The sequence below is a fragment of the Podarcis vaucheri genome (assembly GCF_965113315.1).
Source record: "Podarcis vaucheri genome assembly, chromosome: 8".
Classification (NCBI taxonomy): domain Eukaryota; kingdom Metazoa; phylum Chordata; class Lepidosauria; order Squamata; family Lacertidae; genus Podarcis; species Podarcis vaucheri.
In genome coordinates, this window is record NC_138766.1 from 46,823,083 (window position 1) to 46,843,306 (window position 20,224).

General features: G+C 40.2%; 1 protein-coding gene and 1 long non-coding RNA gene across 12 annotated transcripts in view; both read left to right on the forward strand.

Annotated features, from left to right (window-relative positions):
• The window catches only part of LOC309539219, a 342,474-nt gene that overhangs the window by 94,838 nt on the left and 227,412 nt on the right, over positions 1-20,224 (forward strand). The window lies entirely within an intron of this gene.
• The window catches only part of DLGAP1 (DLG associated protein 1), a 294,134-nt gene that overhangs the window by 86,205 nt on the left and 187,705 nt on the right, over positions 1-20,224 (forward strand). For all 11 annotated transcript variants that reach the window (XM_082235141.1, XM_082235134.1, XM_082235138.1 and 8 more), the window contains one exon: positions 14,983-15,089. The gene's annotated coding sequence lies outside the window, so the exon portion shown is untranslated. The remainder of the gene's footprint in view (positions 1-14,982; positions 15,090-20,224) is intronic.

Below are 20,224 nucleotides of genomic sequence, written 5' to 3' on the forward strand. Positions count from 1 at the left end.
CCCAAACACTGATGAATACCCAATGTCAGTTTCCAATCTATAGTATGGAATGTGGCCTCTAACAGCCTTGGTCATGGCCATGCCAAACATTTTACTGGGTTAGTGGCAAAAAGCTGTTGAAGAAGAAACCCACGTATATGGCATTCATATACAGTCTTACCCAGGAGTAAGTGCCATGAACTTATTTGGACATGTGTATGGTTAAAGTAGTCTTGTAGTTTTAGATAAAAGGTTTGATAAGCAAAATGCAGGCTGGAGATTACATGGCACAAAAAAACCAATAAACGGTCAAGCATTATCAGCAAGCAGGATTAGGGAGAAATGGAATTTGTCTTGCATTATGAGAGCACTTTAAAGCAAAAGTAAAACCTTCAGTAACAAAGCAGTGCAGTCTATATATTAACTTGCATTGTCATTCAGATGGTGAAGATGAGTTGATATTGTGGGGCAGCTGTTTGCTGTATTATAGGGCTTAACCTTAACAATAAAACCTATTCATACTGGAAAAAAGGCTTATCATATCACAAAGAGTACCATCTCTAAATCCTGAGGTAACTAGGAAAAAACAAGTATTTCCTCTTTTAAACTGGTGATAAACTTTCGTTTGCAGAGTGCTAGATAAATGAAAGAAATTCTCTATTAAAAATAGACATTTGAGTCCAGGCACTCAGACTTTGGTAGGGTAGGGAAACAGGCCTTACAGTTTACATTAATCAAAAAGGCATTTAGAACAAATAAAACTGCCTTTTTCTGCACATTGCAAAATGCTCACACTTATTTCTGTAGTTGTCTTGTAAAAATGAAGACTTAACATGCACAGAGATCTCCTGAGCACTTCTGAAAGGATGTCTGCTATTAGTCTGACAAGACCAGTACACGTGGTTAGCTTCCAACTTATATTAAAACACAATAAAACATTAAAATTGAAAAAGCTTCCCTGTACAGGACTGCCTTCAGATGTCTTCTAAAGGTTATATGGTTACTTATCTCCTTAACATCTGGTGGAAGGGCGTTCCATAGGGCGGGTGCCACTACCGAGAAGGCCCTCTGCCTGGTTTCCTGTAGCTTCACTTCTTGCAGTGAGGGAACTGCCAGAAGGCCCTCAGTGCTGGACCTCAGTGTCTGTGCTGAACGATGGGGGTGGTGATCTTCAGGTATACAGGGCCGAGGCCATTTAGGGCTTTAAAGATCAGGACCAACACTTTGAATTGTGCTCAGAAATGTACTGGAAGGTTACCTATGCCATTTTGAGCTTGATTCAGATAACCTATAAGTATGTATACTACAACTTCACAACATCTTCTCCACTGCCCAGTAAGCAAATCAGCAAATGAAACCTGGTTAGCTTTGCCACAGCCTGATGTGGCAAAATGGAGGTAGGCTTTTCTGTGGTAGCACCAGTGTTTTGGAACGCCCTTTCTATATAAATACAAGAGGCCCCATCACTATTGGCATTCCACTAGCACCTGAAAACACAGCTGTTTAGGAAAGCATTCCCCTGATCTTAAATCTTATCTTGAACTGATCCTAATGTTTTAACTGTTTTTAACTGACTTCTTTTGTTGTATCTTTTGATTAAGGTTGTTTTAATGTTCTGATAAAATTGTTATTTTGTATTTTAATTATGTATGGTTTTAGATAATTGTTGAGGGGTATAAGTTGTTTGTGGGTGTGTATGTGTATAAAGGGTTCCTCGTGCACTTCCACATTTTTAAAGTTAGCTGCTGTTAACTTATAAAAAGAGATTGCTCAACTGAATAATTTTAAGGCAGCTGAAAACATATTTGAAAAGTAAGATTTCAGAAAAACAGTAAAAATGGTATTATGGCTTCCTGTTTAGAAAGAAAAGCTATTATTCTCTTTGTTTGCTATCATTTTGCATTAAATTGGTGTCTGAATAGCTTCCATGCCTATAAAACATACTTCCTCTTCCATTAGACATCCTCTGTGTAGCACTGTTTTTGCTGGAAGTAATTACTGTTTCAGAGAAGTAATTATCAGCAGAAAACCTCAATCAAGACGAACTTCATTATTCTGTCAGGTTAGGGCTCCTTATTCAAGCCCTCTCACATCCTAGGGTATTAGTCTAATAAGCCATAACAATATTTTAAGTGCCTTAAAAAGAAACTGTTGTACAGCATAAGCATGATACCTTCTTGGTCCTACTCTGGCAAGGAATCCTATGTAAATTATGTTTTTTCAGGGTTGTGTGTGTGTGTGTGTGTATGTGTACACACACACACGCACACACACACGCACACACACACACATTCTACGCACTTGAATTGATTTTATTGCAATGGGTTATAGTTTTGTTCATTTAAAAATTACTGTGCTGCCTTTCATCAAAATACCAGTGTGGATCACAAAAATGCAAATATGTTCATCATAAAATCAACACATTAAAAAACCCACAGCAAAATACAAAGTATCGGATACTTCAAATGCCTGATTACTGCCTCAGGGTTTGTTTTTTTCCTGTGAAGGGTGATGGTTTGTTTTTATTATATATTTTTATTATTGGACATCATCCTGGAATCCAGTTGGTTGAAGGGCAGTTTAGAATTTGTAACAAATAACTGAATACCTAATGATGGTTTCTCATTGGAAACTACAGCTGGTAGAGATAAAGTAGCCACCAGGATGGTTTATGATTTGTGCTTTTTGTATCATATTATGCTGCTCTTTCATCAATTGCATGGGTTTCTGATTAACCTCTAGGCTCAAATCAAAGTGCTAGTTCTGAGCCATCAAGGCTTAAACAATTTAGGACCAGGATATCTAAAATATTGCCTCCTCCTGTGTAAGGATGGGCGAGTATATCGCTTTTGCTTTCTCATGGTTTCTTATTTTTCTGCACATGTTCATATCAGTTTGCCTTTAAAAAAAAGTCCTCGTAAATTTTTATCAGCATTTCAGTACAAACTTATTCTAATATGCAAATATTGGTTTACAGTTTTGTCCAGTATACACATTTTTGCAATGCAATTTCCTCGAATATAATGCATATTTTTATCCAATATATCCATTTTTATGAGCATTTTAGGCATACAGTGGCACCTCTGGTTACGAACTTACTATATTTTTCGCTCTATAAGACGCACCAGACCACAAGACGCACCTAGTTTTTGGAGGAGGAAAACAAGAAAAAAAATATTCTGAATCTCAGAAGCCAGAACAGCAAGAGGGATCGCTGTGCAGTGAAAGCAGCAATCCCTCTTACTGTTCTGGCTTCTGTGATAGCTGTGCAGCCTGCATTCGCTCCATAAGACGCACACACATTTCCCCTTACTTTTTAGGAGGGAGTCTTATAGAGCAAAAAATACGGTGATTCGTTCTGGAGGTCCATTCTTAACCCAAAACCGTTCTTAACATGAGGTGCGCTTTCACTAATGGGGCCTCCCGCTGCCGCCGCGCAACTTACGCTCGCATCCCGGGGCAAAGTTAGCAACCAGGAGCATCTACGTGTGTTTTTTTAAAAATGATGTTTATTGAGAATTTTAAAATTACAAAAAAACAAAGAAAAAAAGAGGAAAAAGAACAAGAAAAAAAACAAATAACAATTAAACAATACAAATCGATAAAAGTCAAAAGCAAAAAGCAAAAACAAAACACATAGCACATCAAAATCAGAAAGCAAAAATAAACCACAAAGATTTAAAAACAGATCTAATATTCCCAAATCCTTAACTGTCATTACCTTATTTCATCAACCTCCTCACACCTCCCTTTTTTGTATTCTAGTTATTGATTGTCACAGCAAATCCTTTCCATTTTTCATAATATTCTGTCATTAAGTTGCCTTAATCTATTTTAACCTTATCTTACCATAAAAAACCCTAAAACTTAAAACTTAAATCTTATTTATACCAATTTCTCATAACCATAGCATATTCTTACATAGTTCTTTTTAACATTTCTGCTAAAGCCAAATAATTTTGTTCCAACATTTTTCTAATACTCATTAATTTTAGAAAACATTCCTAAATAGAATTTTTTAAAACTTTATTCCAATCTTCATCCAACGTCTCGTCCTCCTGGTCTTGGGTTTTGTCAGTCCTTTCTATCCCATCCATCTAGTTCATTAACCTGGTAACCTTATGTCCGAGGCCCTTAAGTCTCTTCCATGTCCCTTCCGCAGATCTTCTTCATATTTATACCTGTACTTTACTTTGTCTTCTGCTCCTTTCACTCGTGGAGACTCCAGCTTGGCAATATTTTTGTCCTTTCTCGACAGATCAACCCCTTTTCCATAGTCCACACTGAACTCCATGTGGTATTTAAAAGCATGTTTCAAGGTCCCTCCAAAGTTGAGGACCCCCACAACTCCAAACTCCTCCCGGCCCAACGCCAGACTTGAAAAGTCAAAACATCCCTGCATAGGGGGGGTCTATCCAGCCCCCCATCTCCAAGCTAAACAAGACTATCTCTCCAAATCTGGCTTTTTCCAGGTTCATTCATCAGGTCCAACAACTCATGTTCCTGCCGGGCCACAGTTCCCTCCATCTCTGCCTCCCGGGGTCCAGCCGCAACCTCCTCCCTCATCTGTTCTGTTAGAGCACAGTCCTGAATTGATTCCTGAGTGGGTTCTATATAGATACCCACTACCTGCCCAAAATTTCTGATCACAACAGTCATCAAATCCGTCTTCTCATGTAACTGTTCCAATAAAGCACTTGTCTTGCAGAAAGCACGCACCAGAGCCTCCGAGTACATTGTTGTACAAGGTCAAAGTCTGATCCCACGATCTTAATCTGTTGCAGCTGCAAAGCTCCCCAGTTCAGATTTAATAACAGTTTCACAAACTCCCTCTAGGGGAAGAACTTCTATTTGTATCCATCTCTCTTTTTTAAAAAAAAAACCACACAGATCTAGCAACAAAGCAGATCTAACAACAAAGTTTCCTTTTTCAGATATTTTGTCAATATTTTTTTCCTTTTAACTGCGAAGGAGAACAATGGAGTCACTATGTTTCTCTTCTTTTAACTGTCTGTCAAAAGCGTTTGCTATAGTCAGTGAATTCCGGAAACATCTGTCCTGACACCCCGCTCCGAGGTTCAAGACGGTGGAAAATTGCTTTTCTTTACACACTCTTCTGCAGGTTTAAACAGTCCAGAAAAAAATCCCCCCTCTTCTCCTGCTTCCAAAGGGGGTTAGTAGATTTAGATGGTGAAAGTTGATCCTTTACAAACGATTTTCTAAACTCTAGCTTGCCATGTCTTTGCTTTAATCTTTCTACAAAAAGCGGAAGGCTGACTTCCTGTTTAGACCTTACCGCTTCGGTACCAAGTTAAAAGGAATTTCTTAGTCCAATTTTCCGTTCTACTCACGGGTCATTGTTTAGAGTCCAATTGTCCAAATTTATCCTACTCACGGGTAGTTGTTTTTGTAGCCAGATTGTCACAGGAAAAAGGCAGCGCTCTCCGGCAACGGCTGTGCAGCTTTGCTCCACGGAAGAAGCAATTGACTCTCAGCACCGCGCCACTTGCCCCGCTTCGCTCCGGAGCCCGTAACTGGGTTCCTTTGCAAATTGGGGGGGCGCGAAAGGTGCCCACCGAGTCCCACGGTCACAGGCTTCACCCGCCTGTGATTTTTTAAAGGGTTCCCGCTTCGCCGTAGCGGAACAGACCCGATTTCCGTGGAGCTAGTCCCTCCGGATCAGAGGGAGTCTGCCATTACCGATGGCAGGAGCATCTCCAGGAGCATCTACTTCCGGGTTAGCGGAGCTCGTTACCTGAAGCGTTTGTAAGGAGGACGGTACATAACCCAAGGTTCCACTGTAGTGTGCGTGTGTGTGCGCGCACGCGCAGTCAGGCATATAACTGACTTGGAAGAACAATAACTACATTTGAAATAAATGACAGAACATGCTGTGTAGACTGCATGTATTTGCAACTGTGCAGGAATAGGTCCTTCAAACATCAAGATATTGTTTCTTTTTAACTATGATTCAATTAAGAGGGCATGAATTCTCTATCAAATTATAGGGGGAATATGAATACCACCTGCTGGTGAAAATACTACACTGGTGCATTTATGTACTTGAAGGTCAGTGTATTGTATTTTGAAAAAAGCTAAAAGTTTTTGTGCAAATATGTGAATGAATTGGGCTATGCCTGTTTCACAATTCTGAGCATGGAAAATGCATAAGATTTTGCCAGTGGCAGAGGGATGGGGGTCGGTGGGGTCGGCCCACCCCGGGTGTCATCCCGGGGGGGGGTGACATCACCGCGCCACCCCCTGGATGCTCTCTGCGGGTGGCTAGCCCCGCCCCCAGGTGCACAGCATGTGTGCCGCTCCGAGTGCCAGAGCAGCTAGCTCCGCCTCTGGATGTTGCAGTTATAAGTTCTGTTCAATAGGATTTGCTCCCAGATGAGTGTACATAGGATCATAGCCTTAGTATGCCACTAAGCTGATTCATTTTGTATGCTAGAAGAACTGATGCCTGTACTGTTGAAATAAATGTTTGGCTGTGAAAATGAAGCTGTTGCAATACAATCTAGGTGTTGCTAAATAGAAGGGTTTTGTTTTTTCTTTTCTTTTTTCGCTACAAGTCTTTTCTCAAGGGAAACCTACATTGTAAAGGTCTGCACTTTGGAACTTCCTGCCACTACGGAGATTGGGAAGCACAAAACACATTTTTCAAAGTGAACAGAAGAATGTGCTAAGAGGAATCAGTAATATATTTTAAAGTACCAGTACCTAGGATATAAAAAGGCTTTCAGACACTTTTTAAATTTGAAAAGGAAAGAACAACTACAAATATCTATAAAGAACAGATTCCACAACTGTGGGGTATACCACAGGACAATGGCACAAAGGACCACCATTCTAGATAAAATGGATCTGAAAACAGCAAATGGTGTCTGAACCCGGAGAGTTTTTAGGTGCACACAAATCCATTAACAATTTCTCTTTCATATTGATTATACTAGCATGGCTTGGCGAGTGAGCAAAATTTTATTTTCAAAATACTGTAAGATGTCATTTTGAAATTGAATGAAGAAAATCTTTTTTTTTAAATCTTGCTTTCAATAAAGCAACAACATTACTTTATATATTGAGATGGTTTGCAAAACAAAACTCCAGCTGAGACACAGCAGTCCATTTTATTTAGTCCTAGCGGTGAGGGAACTGTAAAAACGTACGTCTGGTTTCCACGTATCACTAAACCGAGCTGTAGCTTTGCAAACCATGGCTTAACTATAGTTAGGAAATTCTGGCTGCTGGTCTGCTGCTGCTGCTGTTGCCACCGCCACAATGCTGCTGGGAGCTAAGCCATGGTTTGACTTAGTGTTGCATCTGAACCCAGGCTTGTGATTTGTCTTGCTCCAAACCACAAGTTGTAAATAAGTTTTGTTCTGGGCTTACTGCTTTTAGTTTGGAGAAAGCAAACTATGAGCCCCGGTTTGAACACTGAGCCAAACTATAACTTAGCTTCTGGTAGCATGCCTGTTAAAAGGGGGGTGGGATAGAATGGCCATTTATTTGCGCACCAGCATGCTTCCTCATTCATGCTTAGCAATGGTATAGTACAGTGCTATGTGTAAACGAGGCCACACACAACTTCCCTCTTACTCAAGTAACAGATCAATTGTCAATAACTTAAGGAAAATGCAGAGGACCTGAAAATTTTCTAAAATGTTTCTGAGGACATCTCACATCAACTTAATCCATCGATAAGTGTGAAGGAAGTTCCTGGTTCAAGGCTGCCCCCTGAAGGTGGAGCTCAGAAGGAGACTGAGAAACAGCTCAGTGTGTGTACCATATTTAATCAAGAGTTATTTGTCTTGATAAGTTGTGGAATATCTTGATTAAAGGCCCTTAATGACATATTAATTGCTATGTCATGTAGCTATTAGTAATATATATATATGTATACACACACACACACCCTGTAGGAATGTTTCAGTTTTAATCGTATAGCATCATTGTTTCATATGAACAGTAACCTGTAATGTAATTTTAGCACCAAATCCTTATTCTTTGACTGCTAAAGTGGTTACAAAGCAGACTCAATTGCACCAGACTGTTGACTCATTCATACATGACAAGTGCTCTAAGATGTTTATGGGGAAATGAATACAGTATTAGCACAGGATGAGGGACAGCGTTCTTTAATCATTCAGAAAACTTGATGAAATGTAGATATTTACAATTAATGAGGTATCACATATGCTGATCACTTTAATTATATGCTCAACAGTCTCTATCAGCCATCATTCAATATACACAGAAAGGATAAACCATCAGCAATAAACTGACATGATATTGTTAGTTTAAATATTGTAACTCGAAATTTATGGGAGCAACAATGTCGCCTAATACTTTAATATTCTCTTCATGTTTTATGGTAGTATTTCCCAAACTGATCACTTCCAGGTGTTTTGACCTGCAACTTCCATCATCCTCAGCCAGCATGACCAATGGTCAGGGATGATAGGTGCTATAATATTAACAACATCTGGAAGGCCACAGTTTGGGGACAGCTGTTTATAGTTTTCAGCCTGCATATTTTTTCCAGCTGTGATCATTTATAATTATTTTGATAGAATAAAGCTGTAGGAGTGGTGATAATAAGAGCATGGCTGGTCATAGTAGTGACTTGCAGGTTCCAATCTATAGAATTTTTATTTCATTTGTGGTGTTGTTATGCAATTCAAGGTCATGCACAGGATAAAATAAAAACATGGACACCCATGGCATTTGTAGTTATTTTATAAATTTCTACTCTTTCTCCCAAAGTTGGTTTGAGACAAATGCTTTCAGGGCTTATTTACACATGCACTTGATTGCTCAGCAGTGGATAATTGCACCTCAATGCCCCCTGGACCCACTCCCCAAAATAAAGACAAGATGACCCAGTAATTAAGATTAATGCTAATGGGTGTAATTTAGGCAACAACTTTATTGATTACAGAATGTGAGCAGTATTGGCTTAAGCATTTCCAAGCAAACTATATCTGACTTCCGGCCCGCTTTGCTGGAAGTCAGCTAAGGGTAAACCCCAAAGGGGGAGCCCTTCCAATATGAACCGACTCGAGCATCCCCTGGGTTCCCTGGGGTCGTGGCATGGCCCTAGCCCCTCTGTGGGCTTCGGACAAGATCCAGACCCCAGGATTCCTTTAACGGAATACCTAGAGCATGGAGGGGCAGGTAATGGCCGCACCTCCCCTTCCCCCCACACCTCTATTCCAATGCCTAACCGCCAAACCTTACAAAGTTATGACGATTGCTGAGAGGTAGGAGAAAACCAAGTGGCCAAATGCCAATTTGCCAAATGGAAAAAAATTCCTGCCTGGCCCCCATTTCAAAACAGGCGACCGAACGAAGTTCAAAGCAAAGCCAATAGTGAAACCTGAAAGAAGGGGTGGGAGGGCAGGAGAACCACGGTGCGAGGCAAAATGGAACAAAATGGCGTTGCACCAGGTGCTCGGTGCTGTGACGTGACTGGGACACCTCGCCGTGATGCGGGACGTTGTCCTGCCCACGCTGAGGTGAGAGGAAGTGTGCCCAGGAGGCCAGCGCGCCCCCGCTGTGAGGCAGAAGCGACTTCTAGGATGAACATGTGAATAGTTCAGTTTTGTGATTAAGGTCTCAACATTTGTGTTCAATCTGTGCTGGTTCATTTGTAATATTTTTATTCTCAAATCAGCACAGATTTAGTGGACAAGCATTTTTAGTCATAATATCATTCCCCAGCCACATGGTCTCTTTTTGCAGAGGGGACAATAAGGCTGACATTCCCAAGACTACTTGCAACTGTGCTACAACATTAATCTAAATAACCAGAATAAGCAACCATTCTTTATTGTTGTTTTGTTTTGGTTTAATTATTGGGTTATTGTTTTGTTGTTTTGGTTTAATTATTTACTTGTGTTTTGTCTTGTGTTTTATTCTGTGAACTGCTCTGGGATTTCTTGATGAAGAGGAGTATATAAATAATTATTATTATCACCACCACCATCATCATCACCACCACCAGTGGACCAGTTGGACATTGCTGTGACTTTGTATTCTAAAAATATCACAAAGCATAAAATTAAAACCATTTTCCAGGAGTTCCCATTAATGTTATTCAACCTCATGCTAGATGAAATAAATGATAGATTGAATGAAAAATCGCCTGCCATAATTTGAGCATACTGACTAAAACTTGATCTATGATGTATGTTATGATTTTTTTGGAAGAGAACACCAGGACATTCACTTCATGTTCCCAAATGCTAAAACTGTCTATCCACCTGCTCCTGGCAATCCTGAAGAAGATAAACAGCTTGTTAGGGTAATGAAATCCATAAATGTTTTCTTACAGGAAATTAGTTTTAGAGGCACATGTAATCAGTGTGAGCCATGCTATTTCCTTTCAAGTTGGAATGTTGAGAATTGGCTTAGCATGATTCATACAGAGTAATAGATGACGTGTGCTTGGTGGTATTATGGATTGGGACAGTGGCTTACACCAGAAGGATTTGCTGACCTCTGCCTTGCTGAATCACTGCGGCATACTGGGATGGAGAGTGGAAGGGGCACCACAGCGTGGTCGGTGTGGTGCAAACATGCCTGCGGAGCCAATCTGGCACATTTGCATTGCACTGACCTCACCATTGCTGTCCCCTCCCCCATCCATCCCGCTGCTGCACCAGCCCAACCAGATACAGTGGTACCTCAGGTTACATACGCTTCAGGTTACATATGCTTCAGGTTACAGACTCCACTGACCCAGAAATAGTGCTTCAGGTTAAGAACTTTGCTTCAGGATGAGAACAGAAATCAGGCTCCGGTGGCGCGGCGGCAGCAGGAGGCCCCATTAGCTAAAGTGGTGCTTCAGGTTAAGAACCGTTTCAGGTTAAGAATGGACCTCCGGAACGAATTAAGTACTTAACCCAAGGTACCACTGTAGAAATAAAAAGATTGCTGCAGCCCCACCCCACCATCCACTGCTGCATGTGACTCATTGGGCTCCTCATCCCAATTATGCCCCCATTCTTTCCAGCCACCATATCCTCCCTAAACAGTATACCACACCCTTAGTTAAGATTATCCATTGCATTGCCAATGCACCGTTTTGTTGTATGGTTATTTTTGCCATGTGTTTTATTTTTTTTACCCCTAACTCTCTGGTGTTTTTTTCCAACCAACTTTTAAACTGAAAAAAGAATAATAAATCCTAACAGTTTGATGCAGTTTGTTAATCAGTTCAACTTTACCTTTCAGCCATTATTGAAAGGAAGCTTTCAGCGCTAGGATGAAAGACGTGAATAACAAACCCATTTTGTAACATGAGGAATTCTTGTTACTTCCCCTGCGATTCACCCCAGGAAGAGACTGGAGAGGACTTTGGGCTCGTGGCTGCTCATTCACTTCCTCTCCCAGTCTCTGCGGCCCTCTCCTTGCTCTTCTCACCAAAAAGTGCACTGGGGAATTTTATAATACTTTGAATATGGCATCTCACCTTACTTGAGGAGATTAACCAATTGTTAACTCTGTATGACAGCTCCAAAAGGCTACAGAGAGAAATATCCGTGTTCACAGAAAGACGGTACATTATTAAAATGCATACTTCCTGGCTAAGGAATCAACATGCTGTTTCATTTTCTCATTGAAATCGTGTAGTGGTTAAGAGCGGCAGTCTCATAATCTGGGGAACCGGATTCGCTTCCCTGCTCCTCCACATGCAGCTGCTGGGTGACCTTGGGCTAGTCACACTTCTTTGAAGTCTCTCAGCCCCACTCACCTCACAGAGTGTTTGTTGTGGGGGAGGAAGGGAAAGGAGAATGCTAGCCACTTTGAGACTCCTTAAAGGGAGTGAAAGGCGGGATATCAAATCCAAACTCCTCCTCCTCCTCCTCCTCCTCCTCCTCCTCCTCTTCTTCTTCCTCTTCCTCTTCTTCGTAGTGGCAACCAGCATGCTGAATTATGGCTCTACCAACAGCTACCCATGAAATGAAGTTTAAATAAAGTTACCATATCAGTATTGCTCCGCTGGATCCTCTTGGTTTTCCACAAATAAAGTAAACCCATTAAAAGTAGTTGGCATGACTAACTTACATCCATTAATATCAATGGGTCTACTCTGAGTAAAGCATATTTGGCTGCACCCAACTGTCACTAAGCCCTTTTCTTCCATTGATGTGTGACAGACCAGAGACATGTCAGTTGCTGTTACATGGGTAAAATTTATTTTAATGGCAGAAGAGGGTTAGAATGGGTTTTATTAATTAATTTTCTTCTGAGTTGCATATTGAATGGCTTTTATATGAATTGTGAAGCACTTTCAGACAAAAGTTGTGTGTGCGCATTGTGGCAAAGGGATGATGCGAAAGAATAATTATTCTTGGTGTAAAAATAGTAGCCTAATAATTACGTGAACCATAATACTCTGTTGTTGACTTTAAGGATATTCAAATGGGTGTAAGTAAATTATAGTATTAAAGGAGTTTAAATTCAGTTGGCTAGCAGAATAAGTAATTGCCTGACTATGGTTTAAAGAGCTATTCTGGTCATATTAATTATAGAGAAGAAAAACTGAATATGTGTGTTTTTAAGGTAAAGAGGTGTGTGGGTGTAGAGAAATATGACTGCGTGAATACAGCAGCAAGGACACAGAATGTGATTTTGCAGTACATTATTGTGGGATTTAATACGAAAATCTGAACGCTTTGGAAAAAAGAATTCTAAAATAGCATGTTATAATTCTGCAACCTTGTGCAGTAGTTGATTACAGGGACATATACTGGAATTGTTTGGCTATTTGTAACACTTTCTCTTTTTTAATAAAAATTTTATTGGTTTTACAAAGTTTTTTAAAAAACAAACAAACACTTAAAAAGACATACAAACACGTATAATTTCATAACATTTTTTCATAAACCTCTTTTCCGGGACTCCCCCATACCCCCCCTTTCTGCATCCCAATGTCCAAAATTTTATAGCAACTCCCAATTGTTCCTTTCCACCCTCTGTCATCTTAGTCTTTTCTGTATTCTGACCTTATATCACTGTATCCCTTTATTCCTGAAAACCACAACATTCTAACATTCATCAAGTTTATAATAGTCCTTAAGATAGCTTTTAAATTTTCTCCATTCTTCTTCCGCCGTCTCTTTTCCCTGATCACGGATTCTGCCTGTCATCTCAGCCAGTGTCATATAGTCCATCACCTTCATCTGCCATTCTTCCAGAGTGGGTAGATCTTGTGTCTTCCAATATTTGTAACACTTTCTTAACTCATTGTGTATGGGAGGCAGATGAGTGGTATCTTTATATAGCAGAGGAGAAGTTATGGGGGAAACACTTCTGCAAAAAAACCTTATTGACATTTGCTCTGATACAGTGGTAAAATGTGGGTTTTCCCAGGGAAACAACAAAAACAAAACCTCTCAGGCATGGAGTTTTAAAGCCCAGATCTGTGTCTAGAAATGCAGCACAAAAGGAAGACTAGATGAGCCCTATGTTGAGCAGAGGAATGACAGGGAAAGAGGCTGTTTAGGACTTTCCCTTTCCACATTTGTCCCCTCAAAATCATCTTGCACTAGCTGAGGTTCCCCCCCCCTCTCTGCAGAAGAAATGGTATGGAAACCCCATGCCAGTTGTTTTTTTTTGGGGGGGGAGGTTTTAGTGGGAAAAGTTTAAAGGCACACTATCCCACTCCTCTTGCACTCCCATTCACAACTTTCAGTGTTGCTTTTCAGCAGCAAGAGGGAATGTCAGGTATCTGCATGACTAGTTTATCTCTAAATTTATGGGATCAGTCTTTTCTGAGATTGGAAACTTTCAGTTTCCATCTGAAAACATGAGTAACTTATGCAGGCTAGTTAACACAAAAATAAATGGGTCAGATATGCTGATGGTATATCTCTGGTAATGCATCTGCTTTTGACCTGATTTATACTACAGTGGACGCTCAGGTTGCGAACGTGATCCGTGTGGGAGGCACGTTCACAACCCGCAGCGTTCACAACCCACAGTGCCACGTCTGTGCATGCATGGGTCGTGATTCAGCGCTTCTGCACATGCGCAAAGTGCGATTTAGTTATTCTGTGCATGCGCGAGCGCTGAAACCCGGAAGTAACCCATGCTGGTACTTCTGGGTTCGGCGCGGTGCACAACCCGAAATCACGCAACCTGAAGCGTCTGTAACCCGAGGTATAACTGTATTGGTTAACTACAGAAGTTCAGTTTCACTGCTACTTGTATTCAAGGATCGTGATGCATTAATATTTTCTCTAGGTGATTATTGCTATGCATTGGTCCTTAACTGTTATCAGTAGAGAAAGGAAGAGATGATACACAGGTGCCTTTTTAGGAATTAAAAGTAAGTGATTAGAACAACAGGTAAACAGCAGTACGTCAGTTGTAGCCCTTTGGGCTCCAGAATGATACCAAAACAATACAAAATAAATAACATACCTTGATAGCACAAGTGTTGTAAAAACTCATGTTTGGACAACAGTACACTTGCTCTTCTTCTGTATCGTTCCGCAGCACATTTGAATTGATTTTTAACTTGATCCTATTAAACACCTTTCTTTAGCTGCTTACAGCAGAAGTTTTAGAATCAGCACCTGCAGAATGCTTGTCTTCTCCAGAGCTCCCGCCATACTCCTTTTAGAATATGGTTCACCTTGCATTCAGATTTCACTTATACTTCCCACGCTATTGGTGCTTAAATCTTCCTAGGCAGGTGCAATTTGTTTGGGCCTTTTTTGCGTGGTGACAATTTGCTTTCCTCCAATCAAGAAAAAAGAAGCACGCTGGATTTAAGCCTAAGGACAATTACATTATGCAACACTATCAACATTTAACTCCCCGCCCCCTTTCCCAGGTCAAATGAAGTTGCTGTATGTGGAAGTAATGCCGTCAAAATTCCTCACTGTTGAAGTGCCATTTAAGGCTGAATGAGACAAGTTGGAAAGATTGCTTGTTTCAACGTTGCTTATAGGCTAGCAGCATTAATTGTTACATTTGATTGCATTTCAGAACAGCCAAGAATCAAACATTACAAGTGACATTCTGCACTGAGAACTGCACACCATTTTCATCTCCTAAACACGCAACAAGTGAAAATGGAAAACTGACTACTGGAGGTATGGTTTCTTTTATTTCTTTCACTGCATACGTTTGTTCAGAAATTTGACAGAAGATTTCTAGTGAACATGCTCTCATCAAGGCCAGAAGGACTCTAGCCCCCAGCTTCATTCAGCACATGCCTTGCATCTTATGAACATGGAGTGATTGATGATCACATTCCACAACCACCTGGTCTGGTTTCATGATGTTGTTTTTAGTTGCTGCAGGCACATTTATAATGTAATCATGCCGAGTCTAAAGGTTACATTTATTGGCATTTGATAATTTCTCATTATTATTCATCGTGGATCATCCCTAGATGTGATCAATGTTTGATGTTTCTTATTCTTTGAGGCTGTTTGTGGTTTTGTGATGTTAACACATTACTGCGGCTTATGGCTTTGCACTGGCCTGGCATTCATTGCACCAAATCCAAAGCATCTATTTTCCTGCACAGCAGCATGTAAGCTCATAAAACATAATTCTTTGGATTTGCTTTTAATGCACCTATACAAATTATGTCCCTGAAGAGGCAACAGCATTTAATTTTATATGCATTAAAGGCTCCCTTCAGCCAATAAAAGCATCCGCATTAGAACTGTGTGGTGTTTTATTTCACCTTGGGGATTTCCTTTGGTAGACAATGAGCTCCGTTCATCAAAGGCACCGTTTGACAGTCTCAGGAGCATTCTTAATGCTAATTATTTTACCTTGCTGCCTAACAAGGTCCAATAGATTTTCTTAATTGACGGCAAAGGTATCCTTATATCAGAAGGACTGATGGTGCAGATTATGAGTAGTGTTGTTTTAAATGCAGAAATAAAAACTTAAGCCTCCAGTAATGAGTAGTTTAGGTTAGTGTTGGACATAGCGTGAACCTTTTAGTTCTAAAGGCTGGAGAAAATGTAGCTTGTCAGAGGAATGGCAGCAAAACCCTCCTCCCTGTGGTGCTTGATCTCTTCTTGCTTATAACGTTGGAGGTTATTCCATAATCAGGCTGGCCATCATATTGTCAGCCTCCCTGTCATTTCCAGTGTCTACCGAGTATGCGTATTCTAGTGCCTACCGAGTATGCACATGTGTGGGTTGATCTCCACATGGTAAGTAATTCTAAATGTCACAGGCCAGATAAGAATCAGTTGCCATGGGGAGACCATTCTCAGCAGCAGCTGCACATGGCAACCGAAAAGTGTGTTCCAGCCTTTGAAAAATATTCATGATCAGGAATCTTGAACAGTACATATTAGGAATGTGCAGCAACTACCTTATTCCTCTTTTATCCGTAGTGTGTGGAAGCAGCTGATCGGTTGCAGTTTCTCTCTGTGTCATTTTGATTCTATTTGTTATTTGGTTCCAGATCTGATCTCTTAAATCTGAAGCTCTATTTTGTCCCCGCTATTTAAAAATGGCAATACGTTTTCACAAGGGTGGCTGTCTTCATTAGAAGTATAAGGATGCCAAATTTCAGGCAGCTCCATCTCCAGGGATTTTTGGGCAGCAAACTTTTAAAATAGTTTTTCTTTAAAGAAAAAGTCTCCATTTTTTTATTTTCTGCCAGAATTGCATATAAACTGAAACTTGCCAAATCTCAGAAAGATAAGGTTAAGACAGATAAGTATCCAGTCGTCTTCAGTACCATCATAAAACACACATATATACCTGAGGTGCTATAAACAGTCCATATGCTTTTGATGGCATAGCATGACAAAACAAGTTCTTGGGTTATTTTCAGGCAATCTACTACAAACAGTTTTGTCAAATTATTGAAAAATCTAAACTAAGTAAAGAAAGCAGGGTGTAATCTACACACATGTTAAAAAGGTTGTGAATATGCTTTTTTTATAAAAAAAAATCACTATGAAAAATGCATTGAATTTGCTATAGCTCACAGTCCCCATCTAATGTCACAATTGTATATTGCACTTTACAACACATTCACAACGTTTTATTTGCAGCTGTATAGCGGAGTCACAGGATTTTTTCCTAGCTAAGGGAGTTGGTTTTGCTATCAAAAAATAGGTTTGCTTTCACTTTGTTGCTTGTATATTGACTGAAAACAAGATGCAATGGATGTGTTTAGCTCTGTATGAGGGGGAATGGTTACTGGGGAATGGTTTCAAATGTATGTGAGGCTGGTTGCGTTTTCCTTTGGTCTGCTACTGTGGATGTGTGGTTTTATTGGTTTTCATGATGAAATTTAATGGGGGGAGTATTGTTTTATAGTTTGAAATAATGCTTTTGTTTTCTGACTTTTTAGCCACTATGAGTTTGTCAGAAAGGAGGCAAGATATAAGTTTTTAAAATAAGTAAATACAAACTTGCATAGTTAAGTATAAATCAGGAATACATTTAATAAAGTTATTATGGAAGCAGATTTTGAAACACAGTATTTTGAAATGAATTTTATTACCACTGATAGGTGGATTTAGCTGTGGACTATTTGATAAGAAAGGAAGAACAGGATAAATAATGGCATAACCGTGACCTCACTGTTCTGATACATCTTGGATTCAGGGTTTGCTTTCAGAAGCCATCTTGGACTTACCTCAATTACAAAAGGAGAAAGGTGGGTTTTTTCGTTTATAAGAGTTTAGCTTCAGTCCATCACCCATGCAGTGCTCAAGCTCTTTGTGGGTGGCTGCTGCTGGTGATCTCATACACATTCCCGGTCCATATATATAATAGGTAGGCAAACTAAGGCCTAGGGGCTTGATCCAGCCCAGTCACCTTCTAAATCTGGCCCATGGATGGTCCAGGAATCAGTATGTTTTTACATGAGTAGAATGTGTGCTTTTATTTAAAAGGCATCTCTGGGTTATTTGTGGGGCATAGGAATTCATTCATATATATTTTTCATAATATAGTCCAGCCTCCCACAAGGTCTGAGGGACAGTGGACTGGCCCCTTGCTGAAAAAGTTTGCTGACCCCTGATATATATATGGATGTCTTCAAAGCCCCTGTGATTCTGACTCCAGCAGTATTCAAGTCTTGTGGGTTTTCCTTGAAGAAGCTTCTCTGATAACTGAGACCTGCTCTTCACTTACTACCAGACTATATGTTTTAGAAGGCATTCTGTACAGAAGATGTCCCTTCACCCTTGCACTTAGGAGACAGTGACAATGGGTGCTTATAGAGTATTCAGACACATGCTGGAAGCACCCATTGTCAACTTCCTCACTTCAGATGGATTCAGAAGGAAGCTGTTTGTATTTTGGATTAACTGTAAACTGTGCTAAAGGCAGTCATGGTGAAGATTATTGGGCCAACATAGTATTTTGTAGACAGCTTCTTTCTGGCCATACTGAGACATGCTTCCTTCTCTGGAATTGGTGCGTTCACTCTATAATATTTCTAGTTGCCACTGAACAGGCAGGAAATGGTATCCCATTTAACAAGCGGTCATTGGTTCTGGATTAATTGGACTCAGCTGTAGGTGTTTTGTTCACTCTGTTTTCCAGTTCATATTGGCCTTCATGCCACCTGGCAAAGAAATACACAGTAAAGTGGCTGGCCTTGCTTCAGGCACATGTAGTATAGGTAACCACCAGCAAGAATGATGGGGACATGAATGGCTTTCCTACTGCCTAAGCTTCACGTGCAAAATCATACTGCTATACTATGCACATGCACTCTGGGTCCTTAGAGAACAGCAGCTACTAGATTGTATTGAACTGTAAATTTCAAGGAAGGGTCAAATCAGTCATAGACTATTTTGAGAAAGGCGGGTAACTGGTTCTAGAAAATAGAAGACCCTTAATTTTATCACTCTTCTGGAAATTGCCTTAACTCTGAAGTCATGTTGATGTTTGTTGATCTGCTATCATGAAAACTGCATTAGCTCTCTGGAGGCACACATCAGTCTAAATGTTTGTCATTGTATATAATGATTAAAGAGCTCTCTGAGGTCTGTAAGCTCAAATAAGTATATGATTTTATGTAAGTGTTAAAAGAGAAATCTGTGCCATTGTTCAAAAGCAGCTGCCAGACCTAAAGTTCACGCAAAAACCCTTTCAAGATCATGTAAAATTGCACTGATGTGGCAGCTGCTAATTTGGTTCTCTGTAAAGAATCTTTCCCATCTGTTCACCGAAGATTTTGAAAGATTCCTTTTTCTTTGCATGTCATTTCTTTCCCCCCTTCCTTTGCTCATATTTCCTATCAAATTATTTATATATCATAGTGAGGATTTTAAAAATGACTGCCCATTTTGTATCCTTGCATTGTTTATTTTATAGTTTGATTACAGAACTTTAATCATAGGCTGTAGTTCACAGTTACACATGTGCAACTGTTCCTCAGATTGTTTGGAATCCCACACATGCTAGTCAATTAATGGACTTTGTAAGTGGTTGTTTGTGCTTGCTCATTTGTCCTCTGTGGCTTGTTCTTCTGTCACTTTACTCTCAGCTCTCTTTCATCTTTGGTAAGCATGGGTGCTTGTACATTAGCCATATTCTGTGGTATTCAGAGGAAAAAAACCAGATTTTGAAAAGCTAAACAGCTCAATGAAAGATACAAAGCTTGGGGAAATAAAGAGGTGTTGGTAGACAGGTGAGCCTCTTTGAGGAGTGCATTCGAAAGCTGGGGTGCCACCACTGAAAAGGCCCTCTTTCCACTCCCTTGTAGACTGTATTCTCAAATATGGTGAAAAACATAAAGATACCCACTGCTGCCTTGGCCCACATCCTGAACTCCTCTGCAAGCAGGATTCACCATCCACTTTGGTAGAGGCAAATATTTTCCCCATCTCTCAGCATGTGCAGGATTGTACCTTCTACTGTAATGAATGGGGAAGCTCTTCAGGGTTTAAGAGCTTTGCATGCCCATCAGAACATTCATGCCTGCAATAAGGCATTGGATAAAGTCAAATATCTTTAGTGAAATCCTTGCAGAGCCCAGTATTTTAAATTCATTATATAAATTAATTGTGACTTCTGATACCCTAGCTGCTCTGTTCTGGATATTTTGCAATTCTGATTGTACAAGGCATCTGCTTGACAAACAAGCTCCTTTCCTGAATTGCCGGGGCTCTGACATTGCTGCAGCGGCTATTTGTCATCCTAAAGAACCATACATCACCATCAGAAGGAAAATTATCCTGACGAGATTGCTGCAGTTTTCATTGTTACGGTGTAGCTGCTTTCCATGGGC